Here is a 12,572-nt window from a genome sequence, read left to right as displayed (position 1 = left end):
AAGGAAGGAAGAAAAGAAAGAAAGAAAGAAAGAAAGAAAAAAACATCCAGTTACAGATTAGACTTTCTGGACTAACTCCCCAGAGCAAGCGTTAGGGGCTCCATCTTCAGATCAGTGAGACAAACCTGGACTAGCCTGTGAGAGTGGGATGTATCAGAGACAGCAAGTCTGGAACGACAATGGAGATGCCCGACGAGACCCACTCAGCTTTTTGAAAGATCACCCCTCCTGCCCATAGGGTTCAGCTATGGCTGAAAAATTGAAGGGGCAATTGGACGGTTGAACTTTATAAATGATCCACTTCCAGATGTAAGGAATCATATGATATATCTAATAATTCTGTTTAATCCTATCTATCTATCTATCTATCTATCTATCTATCTATCTATCTATCATCTATCTATCTATCTATCTATCTATCTATCATCTATCTATCTATCTATATCTAAATTATACAGTTAAATTGACCTCTGTATAGATAGATACTCTCTATATCTATACATTGTCTATATAAGTAACTAAATTAGAACGATTTGGATTCTTCAAATGATGATGGTTTTCCTAGTTCACTCAAATGACAGGAAAGTTTACCTTGGGTTTATGAAATAAGCATGGTTGAAGTAATTGGTACCCTGCATGGTATCTGAATATTTTGCAGATAATTTAGGGAAGGAGAGGACTCACTGGGATAAAATAAGTGCACATGCAGCAAAGATTTTAATATTCTCATTCTTCTGGATGTCTAGGAATTACAGTGACATAATTCACTGAAAATATAGGATAGTTCTCCTTTTATATGACAATTCATTTTTTCTTTTTTTTTTTAGCATTTTTCCCATTAAGTCTAAAGAGAGACTGCCATGGTTAAAAAATTCACCAATGCTTATACATAGTATTGATGTTAAAAACGACCTAAATGAACAGATATTTAAACAACATAGACTACAAAAGAGTGATGTGTAAAGAATAATGCTTATTGCCTCATATTTTGGTCTAGCATATATAAAGGCACTGTAAGAAAATTTGATGTATTGTTTTCATCCCCCAAAAATTCAAGGGAAATTTTTCTCAAAAAATTTTGTGGGTATACGTAACTATCTGAAAGATATGTGAAGTAGAAAGTTGGATTAACTTGTCTGTGTGTACCCACAACCACATACCTAGGCATGTATATGTATATATATGTCTGTGGTATGCATGTATATGTATATATGGATTTGGATAAAACTATATACATACGTCTGTGTGTATGCATATAGAACTATATACACACATGCCTCTATATGTCTGATTACACATGCATGCACACATATATACGCATAATGTATGTGTATGTATGTAAAAATATTTTATATGCTATAGTGTATACATGAATGCATAGGGAGAAATGCTTACATTATATGTGCATATACACATATCCAAATATCTGTCTCAGGCATTCCCAAACTGTTAAGTTTTGTTGGAAAGGAGGGCATATTTTATCTTTCTGCTACTGCATGCTTGTTGCACTGGTGAGTGAGGATTGGGGCAAACAATAATGCTACCATGGCCTTCTCTTCCTTGGATCCAGAGCATATGTGGTGGTGCATATAAAATGAACTAGTCATGTTTTCCCTGTAAAAGCCAGTGGCCGTGATTGTGTCTTTGAACACGTTCTGCATACCAACTGGCAATCTATAGCTGTCAATAAGTATTTAGTTAGTAGTTATCAACCTTTTTGGGCAAAATGATTTCTTTCTAAAGCCGCATGTCTTAGTTGGTTTATTCTTTTAATCCCCTTGCAGAAGATTATACTGATTGGTTCCCTGTCAGCTCCTTATTTGGGTCCCCTGAAGGGAGGCCCCTAGAGTGTTGTGTGGAATGTGACAAGCCTGTGTTTGGAGAGTTGATTTCAAGTCCTTGATTTTAAACTTGCAATTTGCCAAATCATTCTACTTCACTTTGACTCAGTTTCTTCATCTGAGATATTTACTAGTTTATTCAACAAACAGTAATTGCATACATGCTACTTGTCATAAATGGCACTAGATGTTAGATACATATTACTGAACAAAACAGACATGGTCTTCTTATTCTTCAAACTGAGATTCAAGCAAGGGATATAGAGAACAGACAAGTGAGAAAAATAACTTTGACTTTATCAATTGTGATAAATCCTCTAGGGAAAAATGCATAACAGACATAATGAGAGATGAAACCACACTTGTTGGATAGTAAGAGAAATTCTTTCTAAGGCAAGAATTCTGACTATTCCAATACACAAAATACATAAAGGGGCTAACTGGGTAAAAAATGGAAACAAAAGGATTTCAGGGAGAAGGTAGCAAGTGGAAGAAAAGGCCTGAAAAATGGAAAAGAACTTGACATGTTCTAGAAATGGCAAGGCAGCTTGTGTGGCTGGCCATTGAAGCAGGGAGCTTTGTGATGAAGTTGGAGAAGCAGGAAGGACCCGATCATTCAAAGCCCTTGCATCATTATAGTATATTTTGAGGGAAAAGTTGAAAGGACTTGCTGTGAATTAGATAGAGGTTGAGGACAGGGAAGAACCAAGAATGACTTCAGGTTTCTAGCTTAAGCAAATGGGTGGATGGAGAAGGCAGGAGGAGAACAGGCTTGAGGGAGAGAGGAATCCATGGTTCATGTTCATGGTGTCGTGTTTGAGATGCCTGTGACATGTCCATATTTCAACCCTGATAAAGAGTTGGATTTCTCAAAGTCCTACAGTGGCCACAGTACACTGTAGAAGCTGACCCCTTCACTTACTTCTCCAACCTCATTTACTACTTTTCCCCACTCTCATTCTGTGCCTCAGACATGCCAAGGTGGACTCCAGACTCAACACCCTTGAACGTAATGTAAGTCCGCATTATGTTGTCATAATTGAAATCTTAAAATTAGGTGACTATGACCTGCACAACTGCACACAGTGGTTGATATAGTTTGAGTATTTGTCCCCACATCTCATGTTGAATTATAATCCCCAGTGTTGGAGGTGGGGCTTTGTGGGAGGTGTTTGGGTCATGAGAGTGGATCCTTCATGGCTTGGTGCTATCCTTGCCACGCTGAGTGAGTTCTCATGAGTTGTAATTGATTAAGTGTGTGACACTTCCTCCCCCACTCTCTCTTGCTCCCACTCAGCCATGTGACATGCCTGCTCCCTCTTTGCCTTCTGCCATGAGTAAAAGTTCCCTGAGTTCTCCCTAGAAGGTGAGCAAATGCCGGTGCCATGCTTCCTTTGCAGCTTACAGAACTGTGAGCCAATTAAATCTCTTTTCTTTATAAATTACACAGTCTCAGGTATTTCTTTATAGCAGGGCAAGAATGGCCTAATACAGAGGCCCTACTCAGTCTCTCATCTCCTTTAGGTCTTTGTTCAAAAGTTACCTTCTCAGGAAAACATCCCATGATCATCCTATTTAAAAATGGAGGCTGAGGCAGGCGCATCACGTGGTCAGGAGATCAAGACCATCCTGGCTAACACGGTGAAATCCCATCTGTACTAAAAATACAAAAAATTAGCCGGGCATAGTGGCAGGTGCCTGTAGTTCCAGCTACTCAGGAGGCTGAGGCAGGAGAATGGCGTGAACCTGGGAGGCGGAGCTTGCAGTGAGCTGAGATCGCTCCACTGCACTCCAGCCTGGGCAACAGAGCGAGACTCTGTCTCAAAAAAAAAAAAAAATGCAACACTTAAGATAAATGTTTAAGGAGATGGATGTCCTTATTACCCTGATATGATAATTGCACATTGTATACAGGCATCAAAACATCACGTATACCCCCAAAATATGTGCAACTATTATATGTCAATAAATTTTTAAAAACAGATTAGGCAGTTAGCTCAGAGGAGCAATGTGGGCCTGGAGATGCACACTGGGGAGTCACAACATGTAAAGCCATGGCAAATATTAGACCCACAAGGAGGAGAGCTAGAGAGGTTGATCCTCTGTGCACTGGAGAACCAAACAGGGGAGGATAAGTGGAAGACCGAGCCTGTGGAGAGGCCAGAAATAGACAATGAAGACTTAATGGGAAATGTGATATCGAGGAAACCCAGAAGGATGATGTTTCGAGAAGCGACTGAGTTTTTATCTTTACCAGTGGTGCTAAGGGGATGAGTAGGGCAAGGACAAAAGGTGACCTTTGGAGATGGAAGCGTGGAGGTGGTTGGTGATGGTGACTACAGAAGTTTTGGTATAGGGATGGGAATGGAAGCCAGATGTGATTGATTTAAAGAGTTACCGGGAGGTAAGAGAGTGGACAAAGTTGTTGTGCAACTTCTAAAAGCTGACTGTCTTTGAAGCAGAGCAGAGCCATGGAAATGGGTAGAAGAGAATGTGGGATCAAAATAAAGCATTCTGAAGACCAGGGAAAACAAGGGGAAGTGTGTGTACTTTGAAAATTATTTTGTACAAAGAAGTTGATGGTGTGAAGAGGACCATGAGAAAAGTGGAGTGTGGAGCCTGCCAGCGTATGTGTGGAGGGACGGTGGTGCCTGCCTCACCTCAAAGTAAACACCCAGAATGTAGAAAGTACTCAGTACATTCAATTTGATGAAAGAAGAAGAAGAAGAAAGAAGAAAGAAAAAAGAAAGAAGAAAGAAGAAGAACCAACCAACCAAACAAAATCCCTATTGTTCACTTAGTATGTACTAGTTCCAGCATCAGGTGTTGGGATCATCTTTTACAAGTCAAATGCAATAGTCTTCACTGCTCATCCTCAAAGCACAAAAATAAGATCCCCAAGAGTCAACACAGTTGAAAGGTAGATCTTTCAACACTGTGAGCAGTAATAGAAAACGACAGCATCTCAGTCTGTCAGGATGTTAGTGTACATCTGGAAGGTTCCATCTTGCTAGTGAAGTTAAATGTTCCCCTGACTTGATTCTCTAGATAAGGATTTGAGAAGGAAATTTCTTACGTACTTCTGATGGCATTTGGTTTTTAGTATCTTAGAAAAAATGTGAAGTGTATTTCAATAGCATGTTTTCAACACTAGATTACAGAGTTCTTCCTTTTTTTTTTTTTTTTTTTTGATGGAGTCTCAAACTGTCGCCTGGTCTGGAGTGCCGTGGTGTGATCTCGGCTGACTGCAACCTCTGCCTCCTGGGTTCAAGCGATTCTCCTGCCTTGGCCCCCAAGTAGCTGGGATTACAGGTGCCCGCCACCAAGCCCAGCTAATTTTTTGTATTTTTTTTTTTTTTTTTTGAGATGGAGTCTCACTCTGTCGCCCAGGCTGGAGTGCAGTGGCACAATCTCGGCTCACTGCAAGCTCTGCCTCCAGAGTTCAGGCCATTCTCCTGCCTCAGCCTCTCCGAGTAGCTGGGACTACAGGCGCCCGCCACCACGCCCGGCTAATTTTTTTGTATTTTTTATAGAGATGGGGTTTCACCGTGGTCTCGATCTCCTGACCTCGTGATCCGCCCGTCTCGGCCTCCCAAAGTGCTGGGATTACCAGCGTGAGCCACCATGCCCGGCCAATTTTTTGTATTTTTAGTAGAGACAGGGCTTCACTATGTTGGCCAGGCTGGTCTCAAACTCCTGACCTCGTGATCCGCCCACCTCGGCCTCCCAAAGTGCTAGGATTACAGGGGTGAGCCACCACGCCCAGCCAGTTCTGTCCTTAAACAGTTCCATTCACTGAAAGAAAATAGCACATAATGCATCCTCAAGGAGATATGCTTACATTAACTTTTAAAGGAGATATGTAAACCCATTCAAATTAGGCCTTAGAAAGAAAGTGAAGCAATGTCACTCAATAGCACATTCTCAACATTAGTTTAGTTTTGTTCCTATCTAAAAGAATCACAGTGACTGTCCAAAAGCCATCCACTGATTTAATGGGAATACTCAGCTTTCTGTCCAAGGCCAATCAAAAGGCATATCATAAAATTGCACTAGAACATTGTACTTGTTAATAGATTCCACATCATTGAAGTTGTCCATTTTTGAGCAAGAAAAATGCTTTAAGATAAAAGGAAAATGCAGCTTATGAAAGGAGGTGATGAAATAAAAGATTCAGAAAGAGCGTTTTAAAAATGGACTCCATTTGGATTCTAAACAATTCTTGTACTGAATTTTTTATTAATAAAAGCAGGGGATTTGATTCTTAAGAGGTGACGTGGGAGAAGAGTTGTTTTTACCACCCTTTATACCTGGCTCAGTTGACTATGTCACAGTAAATGACTATGTCTTATGCTGATAGATACCGTGGTTTTTGACTGATCTTCAGCATCTTCACCCATTTATAATAGTTAATACTTTTATCTGTCCTCAGTGATTGTTTGTGGAGAGCAACATTTTGACAGGGTTTGGATTTGTGTCCCTGCCCAAATCTCATGTCGAATCGTAATCCCCAGTGTTGGAGGAGGAGTCTGGTGGGAGGTGTTTGGATCATGGGAGTAGACTTCCTCTTTGCTGTTCTCATGATAGTGAGTTCTCTCAAGATTTGGTTGTTTAAAAGTGTAAAGCACCTTCCCCGTCTCTCTCTTCCTTCTGCTCTGGCCATGTAAGATGTACCTGCTGGCCAGGCATGGTGGCTCACACCTGTAATCCCAGCATTTTGGGAGGCCGAGGTGGGTGGATCACGAGGTCAGGAGATTGAGAACATCCTGGCCAACATGGTGAAACCCCGTCTTTAGTAAAATACAAAAAAATTTAGCCAGGCATGGTGGTGGTGTGTATTTGTAGTCCCAGCTATTCAGGAGGCTGAAGCAGGGGAGTCACTTGAACCCGGGAGGTGAAGGTTGCAGTGAGACAAGATCACACCACTGCACTCCAGCCTGGTGACAGAGTGAGACTCTGTCTCAAAAAAAAAGATGTATCTGCCACCCCTTCGCCTTCTGCCATGATTGGAACTTTCCTGAGGCTTCCCTAGCCATGCTTCCTGTACAGCTTGAGGAACTGTGAGCCAATTAATCCTCTTTTCTTTATCAATTTCCCAGTCTCAGGTATTTCTTTATAGGAGTGTGAGAAGGGACTAATACAAATATATTCCAAATTGCTTTCATAACATTGTTGCTTTATAACATGTTATTTTATGTTGTTTTAATCATGAAATGATGAGCCTCAAAGGTAAAAATGTCAGTACCTAACAAGCTTTTAGAAAAACACACGGTATCTAAGGTCTGTTATTGCCTATTGGAAGACACAACAGGACAGAAAAAGAAGATGTTAAAGAAATATTTTAATTTTCCAAGCTGTTTTTCTTTACAAAAGTAATACATATTCATTAGACAATTCAAAAAGGACAAAGGAACAGAAAGGAAGAAACAACTTTTACCTATAATTCTGCCCTCAGAGTCAAGTGGTGTTAATAGTTCTAATAGGTAACAAGAAGCAGGTAATACAGAGCAAAGTTTCCTAAACTTAGTTTTTTACTTAATTGTATCGTTTTAACATTTTTCGTGTCTTTAAATATTTCCAATATTATTGACACTCTTTGAATCACAGCCAAGCCAGCATAGCTCAGACACACACTGACACGGTCAGTGTTTGAGTCTTTGGCCTTAGGAAGCCCATTGAGTTTTTGAGTCACTTCGCTGTTTTCCAAGTGAACACATTTAAAAGCAGAGGAATAATAGTGACTATCCACCCAAAATTATTGTGAGTTAAATAATTGTGGACAATTGAAATCCTGTGAGAAAAATAAAATGTACTCTCTAAATTGCCACTGAATAAAAGTCAAGAGAAGATTCACAGTGGTGGTGATTGTGATGTTTGAACACTTCTCCATGCCAGTAGCTTTTCTTACTTTGTCTGGTGGTGTCAGTCCCATTGGAGATTTGAGGGAACTGAAACTGAAAGAACAGGTAACTCGCCCAAGGCCACACAGCCAAAAAGCACTGGAGGTGGATTTCCAGGTGTTTGAGTCTCCATGTTCTCTCCATGATACCAACTGGTTTCTTCCTAACAGCAGAGAGAAGATGTTTTGAACACTTTTGAATGAAAACAGAACAATTGCTTGAGGCTACATGTTGGGTTAGTGGCATGAATGAACAACTGAATTGTGTAAAGTCAGCCACTTTTAAATTCTGCACCGGCCACTCACTGTGATTTAGTGCTTGGGTTTGAACCATTAAATGGGACCATGGGTATGTCATGGTGCCATGACTCACAATATTTATGAGGGCATCCAGGTATGTGGTAGGGAGAAAACTTCTGCATCTGAAGCCTACCCGGATGCCCTCGGGCAAGTCACTGAGCTCTTCACTTTCCTCCAAGCAAAATAACTGGGCAAAGCCCCAGTGCAGTGTGCAGTCTGCAGCTGGCTTTTTTTTTTTTTTTTTTTTTAACAAAGTTCCCAATTGATGTTCATTAGAGCGGCGGTGGGGGCTATTGTGGTTTAGAGAGAGGTCCCTGGAGAGTGAGAGATGGTCAGGGCTGGGATCCAACTTCCACCATTGGCAGTGTGGTGTTGAGCAATTGTTTAAACTTCCTATGCCTCAGTCTCCTCATCCATGAAGCAGGGACAGTGAAAATGTTCATGCAACGTGTTTGCAAAAGTATCTGACACAAAGTAAGTGCTCAATAAATGTTATCAACTACTGTTATTGTTATTATTCTAGTTTTGAATTGCTGTACCATGTTTTTAGGGTTTCTGATCCAAGATTTCTGACCTTACTATTCGGAAGTCACTGGATACAATTTCTTCAGTACTAATTATTTTTTCCTCATTCCCACACTCATCTTAGGGACTTCTTACATCTCACTGCTTCTGCATGTCTAAGATTGCCCAGGAGTGTGATCATAGCTGGGAAAACTTGAGGGAGGGAGTGGCAATAGTAATATCATGTACATTTTGGAGAAAACAGACCACCAAAGAAGATAAATCATCCCACAAGTTACTTGGATGTGTTTCCAAATGTGGTTGGTTGGCCAATCAAAAAAAAAAAAAAATCCTAATTCAATTAGTGCCCTTTTAAAATGAGGAATACACTTTAATACATTTAAAAAGGAAAACACAGCAAGATAATGAAAAACTGCTCCCCTGCACCTCAGCTTTACTTGCCCTTGTCTTATGTGGCTTCCCTTTGAAACGGGTCACTCTCATCACAACACGTAGCATGCTGCCAGCCGCCACATGGCTATTTGGCAGCTATTTATAGTACAGATCATGTTACAGTGCAGCATCGCCAGGCACCATGTTCCAACTGGTGTACCACTGAGCTAAACAGAAATCAACTCAGGTCTTCTCTTAAATTCAATGTGAAGCCATGATCTCTGTAATCCTCCTTCTCTTTTCTTTTTGTATAATTTCTTTTTGGAAGTGTCTTGCTCACAATGCAGGGGAAATTCAGTTGGATTGTCAGTCTGATATACTATACTACCAGATATGTTAGCATTTCCTTCCTTCTACATTTGCTTAAGAGCTTATAAACCACAGTGAATAAAAAGAGCTAAGTGGAATGAAATGACCTGTCAAGGGTAGATGCAGCATTTGCGAACAACTTCAAAAATGTTCTCAGCTTCACGGCCCTCCAGTCTGGGTTTCTGTGCTATCTCGAAGCTTCCTTTTCCTTTTCTGTCTTCCCTTTCTTTCACTCCTTTCAAATTGAAGTACTTCGTGCATCACTGATCTTGGAAGACTGTTTCTTGAAAAGAAACCATTTTGCCCCTGCCTAAGCAGCCTATGACAAGATTTGGAGGTGCGGTTGAGTGCCAAGTGTTAGGAAAGCAGCTGTTAACCTCGCCTTCGTTAACCTACATCAGACTGGAATTTCCCAGAATATTAGAGAAAAACAAATGAGCAACTTCCTCAAAGATTTGGCTAATAGGTACGCTGGATTAAAATGACTTGTGGCTTAGGCTGGGCGTGGTGGCTCACGCCTGTAATCCCAGCACTTTGGGATCACCTGAGGTCAGGAGTTCGAGGCCCGCCTGGCTAACATGGCGAAACCCCATCTCTACTAAAAATATAAGAATTTGCCGGTTGTGGTTGTGGGCACCTGTAATCCCAGCTGCTCGGCAGGCTGAGGCAGGAGAATCATCTGAACCTAGGAGGCGAAGGTTGCAGTGAGCTGAGATCGTGCCACTGCACTCCAGCCTGAGCAACAGAGACTCCATCTCATAAATAAATAAATAAATAAAAAGTGACTTGTGGCTTTAAGTGTAGACCAATAAAAATGTTTCAGAATGCGGCTTGGTTTGGAGACATGGCTTTCTGTAGTTATTAACCAGGGAAGAGAAAACAAATCCCCACTAAATGAGTGGTCAAAGGATGTGAACTGTGTCTCTCGAGATCACATGTAACAGAGTTAACCCCTGTCAGAGCAAACTGATAGAATTGCTAGCATGTAAGGGAAATTGGTCATGGAGACACTGTTTCTACTCAGGGCTGATATGTGTCATAATCTTAGGAAAAATATCACTTACTTTTTTCTGCCTGTGTAATTGAAATAGTGAAATAGAGATTTTGAAGAGCAAGCTAGCCAGCTCAAGTCCCAGGTTGCCACATGATATCTTTGCAAAATAAGTCATTAGGAAAAATGTTCATGGTTTTGACATCTCTTCTGCCTCTGGTAGGAGATAACCTGTTGGTCAAGATTTACATGGCAGTTAATGCTTCCAAGTGATGGCCAAGGTGAGGGAAGTGTCTCTGACAGTTTGCCCAAGGTTTCTGGGACCCTGGGCTTTTCTCCTAACTTTTCTAGCTGAACCTTCTCTGACCAAGTCTCCACACTAGGCTGCACCACAATAGGAGCTCAGTAGATGTCGGCTAGATGAATGACTGCATGGAGTGAGTGGGTCATGCTGCTGGGAAGCTTTTGCCCAGGGCAAGGTCACTTTTATTGATGCCTTAGAAGAAACTGGAGAATGAAAAATGAAGGAGTAACATCTAAAAAGACTGTAAGGCTAAACATTTAACCTAAAATTGCCGAGAATTGATTTCCAGCAAATAAGGGTTATGAAGAACAGCCTGTGAATGTGTATATTGAGCAAATATTCTGTGGCCCATTTATGGTTATTTAGAAAAATAAAAGTTGTTCATTTAAAGAGTTGGAACAGAGCAGAAGTTAGCAAATATTCTGGGTTCCATCTTTCTCTTTTAATGCATCCTGATGAGCAAGTTATTTCTTCAGTTCTCCGCATGAGAAGTTTAAGTGGAAGGCTGAGGTTATGGAGTAGCTGGCATTCCCAATCAGGCAGCACCTTTTTGCATCATGTATTTTGACAGTGATGGGCTATACGTGGGCAGAAAGCTTAGGGGACAGTCATGTCACAGACCTGACTCTTGGTATAGTTTCTAGGGGATAGGTCCCTAGTTTATGCAACAGGATCCATATGCTAACTGCATCAGGGTGGGACACCTGACTGGAGGACAGCCAATCCATTGCCTGTCCAAGGACTTACAAGTTATGACCTATAGCCAATGGCTAAAGAAAGGTGGATTGGGCAGTCAGGTTCTTCTCCCTCTCCCACCTTTCTTTCTCTTTTCGCCCCCATCTCTATCCTAACAGCAGTTTATACTGGGGAAATATCAGAAGGTGTTAGAAGTAGACAGAACCCTGAAGGATGTGCCACGAGTCACCATGGAAAGAGTAGAGATAGTGATGTGCTAGGCACGGGCACAAGGCTTAGGTGACAGAGACCATGAGAAAGTATAGGAGCTTTTGCCAGCAGGTCAGAAAGCCGCCCACACGGAGAGTGTAGAGGAGTCCATTGGATAGCAGAGGACTCTTGAATGGTCCAGAGTATTTTTTGCCATTGGAGCTTCCCTGCCTCTAGTGCCAGGATCCAGGCAGCCTGGGGCTTTATGATTCCTGTTCTTGGCTTTTTGTGAGGCTTTCCCTTCTTGCATCACATATTTTGCTTGACCACTCTCCTCCTCCAATTAAACTGCATTGAAGGTTTCCCCATATTTGGAAACCCAAAGATCCAAACCAAAACAGAAAAGGAAAATTTAGGAGCAGTTTTCCCACAATAGGTTACTGTTCACATTACCGATAAGAGTGAGAGTTGAAGGGTAAAGGGAAGTGTGTTCGTATTGCTTGTATACCATTAAGGGAATGGAGAAAGCTGTGTTTGTTGAGATGTTAGTGTTCACCCAGTTCTGTCTAAGAGTTTATGTCTTCTGCAGTCTGTGATTTCTCATCGGCCCGCCATTCCTTGTTATGGTCACAGAGATGTCTTATTGCTTTTGCTGTTTTCATGTGTCTAAATCTTTACCTATTATTTTCAGAACTGCAATGCTCAGACTTAATGAACAATCAAGTTTTCACAACCACTTCATATAAATTACTATGCTTTCGCTATGGAGTGGAAACTCAACACTTGAGTGAAGGGTTGAATTGCTGGCATCAGGCATTGATAGCTGTGTGAAGTCATGGGGCTTTCAGCACTTGGGTTTTAAGGGTTCTGTGTATAGATATGGTCAAGGCCATGATCCTAGTTCTAATCATGAATTTTGTGGGCTAACATGGGAAGTAAGCTTTATTTACAATCCTGACTTTGAAAAACTGAATTCCAAGTGCTTTATTTTTTTGGCTCTGGATTTTATTTATTTATTTATTTATTTTTTAATTTCTGCGGGTACATAGTAGGTATATATATATATTATGAGATGTTCTGATACTG

Source organism: Symphalangus syndactylus, chromosome 14 (genome assembly GCF_028878055.3).
Source record: "Symphalangus syndactylus isolate Jambi chromosome 14, NHGRI_mSymSyn1-v2.1_pri, whole genome shotgun sequence".
NCBI lineage: Eukaryota > Metazoa > Chordata > Mammalia > Primates > Hylobatidae > Symphalangus > Symphalangus syndactylus.
This window is presented reverse-complemented; position numbering follows the sequence as displayed.